General features: G+C 40.4%; 2 protein-coding genes across 4 annotated transcripts in view; both read left to right on the top strand.

The window, feature by feature from the left end:
• LOC113810921 (uncharacterized) overlaps nucleotides 1-2,500 on the top strand; it is a 65,655-nt gene that overhangs the window by 23,696 nt on the left and 39,459 nt on the right. The window lies entirely within an intron of this gene.
• The window catches only part of LOC113816186 (uncharacterized), a gene marked incomplete at its 3' end in the record, with an annotated part of 21,500 nt that continues 19,216 nt past the window's right edge, over nucleotides 217-2,500 (top strand). The window contains 1 exon segment of the mRNA XM_070118794.1: nucleotides 217-460.

Raw genomic sequence — 2,500 nt, 5'->3', positions numbered from 1 at the left:
TACTACATAGGTAAACGAAAAATTTGTAAAAAACAAGTCTAAAGATGAAGTACCGACAAGCCACTTAAAAAATTTAGTATCCTAAAAACCCTCGCCCATATCAAGAATATACGTTCGTTCCCCTACTGATTTTCTTACATAAAATTTTCTCCCCAAAATTACCTAGTAAAGGAGAAAATCTTTTTGCGAAGGGAAAAAGTGACCACTGATGATCCTAGTCACGTGACCGGTCGGACCCAGTTTTTGTTTACAAAAAGTTCCCCTTTATCTCGTCTCATTTCGAGTTTTTACTGATATTACCCTCAATGAAGAAGAACAAAATTATCTTGAAAACACGCCGGTTAAGGGGGGGAATGAAGTGATTGAAATATAAATGTGAAAAGGAAAAAAATGGAGGCTTAATAATGGGGTTTTCAGCTGTTAAAATCGAAATTTGTCAGAAGGAATTTCTTAGGGTTTGGTAAGTTATTTGTAGACGTTGTTTGATGTCATTTAGAAATGATCAAATGCTAAATCTCAACCACCTAACATAAAATAGAGTCTGTGCAGGTCCAAATAAGTGACATTGTAACTTGGTGAGGTGCTCACAGATAATAAAGAAACTTTAAGGAAAAGAATAATATATTTTGAAGAAATGGGTCATGCCAGTTGCTGTGTTAGAAAAAAAGTCCTTGGAAATTGGTGGGGTCGGGTGTTTAGTGGGGAAAAGGGCAGTCAAGTAGGGTCTGGGAGAAAAGTTATTGGTTTAGAAGTGACAGTGGTTCTATGGAATTGGTAATTTTCATATTCCTTGCCCCACCGATATTGACGTTTTTGGGTATCGTTGGTTCCCTCTCACTGTCCACTTTCCCAAATATGTGGGTTTTATTGGGGAAACCCCTTTAAAGGGGAAACTTCCCCCGATTGCAAGGGGGGGCAGGGAAGGTTCTAGAAAATAAAGATTAAATAACCTAATAATATAACCCACAGTGAAAATAACCATGGTTATTCTTTAAAACTTTCCATTGCAGGGCTGCCCCCCCATGGGGTGCCCCCCTAACCCCGCTGAGGGAAAAAACCCACCCCATATTCCCGGCAGGCTGAGCGTTAAAAATTTCTAATCGCGGGCGCCGGACGTATTTACCCCGTCCCCATATAGTGCCCAAATTTGCCGCAACAAGGGGTTTTAATAAAAACCACATATTTGGTTACACAGTGAGAGGGAAACCCAAAGATACCCAAAATTACTATATTACAGTAGTAGGGGCTTAATCTCTGGATGGGCACTTCACAGACAATTATCAACACTTTACTTATATTGTGAAGCACTTTTACTTATATTTACTTATATCTGTGATGGAAAACCGCAATAGATTCATGCTAATAGTTGCAATGTTGTATAATGGATTTGCATCTGCCATAGAATGGTGTCAATCGTCCTTTAAGGGCTTTTGTGTGTGGGTGTGAATACCCACAGGTGGCCGTGTGCTGGAGGTCGACGGGAGGCTGGGGGGGCTCCCCAACGGCAAACCTGGGAGTCCTAGTGGCTGCTGGCGTGTCGCTCAGGTGGAAGATCATGAGTGCTGAACTTGACCCGGAGTTTAAGGCTGAGCTGTGTCAGCACCCAGGAGCGGGGGGCCTGCGGTCCAAGGGGAGCCGGGGGCTGTCCATTTCATCCAATTAGGTCTCGGCATTAGTCATTGGGGGCAGCTGATGGTGGGTGCGAGGATGGGGGGTGATGGACTGGGACCCAACCTGGGGAAGTTGCCGCGCGGTTGTGGGAGTCAGCACAGTTGGATGGCTATGTGAAACAGATTTAAAACAAACCATTAAAATATCACTGTTCAGTAGACATTTTAAAAATTTAAATTCTAATTAAGGTTTCAAATAGATTTAAATCTATATAAAAAATTTAAAAATATGGAAATTATTAGATGTATAGATAACAACCAATCATATTGTGTATTTCAATCAAGTAGTCCATGAAAAGATCTGTGAAATCCCGTTTCCACTAATTATAGAGTCTGAAGATATCCCTATTGACTGTTGACCTAACTTAATATAAGGATGCAGTCATAGCTCAATGTTACCGGATTGCATGGTGGAGAGTTTTTTTTTTTTTTTTTTTGGTATTGTTGCAATTATGTATCTGCATATGTGTGTGTGTGTGTGTTGTTTTTTTTTATATATATATATATATATATATATATATATATATATATATATATATATATATATATATTAAATGTTTATGATAGGGGCTGCACCCCCCCAGAGGAGTTCCGACTCCCACCAACAAGTTTAGGGATCCCATGAGGATGGGGTTTGGGGGGGGGGGTATTTCGTTCATACCCCGCGTTTTAAAAAGCAAAAGAATGTGGGAAAAGAAAATCTAACCAAAACATAGTATTTCACATGACAAAGAAAGTGGAAAAAGTAAAAACATGGGGAAGTCGGCCACGGATGATTTAATACGGTGTTGCACTAGCGAACGACGAGTGAACCGACTTAAACGCCGAAC

This window comes from Penaeus vannamei, chromosome 43 (genome assembly GCF_042767895.1).
Source record: "Penaeus vannamei isolate JL-2024 chromosome 43, ASM4276789v1, whole genome shotgun sequence".
In the NCBI taxonomy this organism is placed as follows: Eukaryota; Metazoa; Arthropoda; class Malacostraca; order Decapoda; family Penaeidae; genus Penaeus; species Penaeus vannamei.
This window is presented reverse-complemented; position numbering and strand designations above follow the sequence as displayed.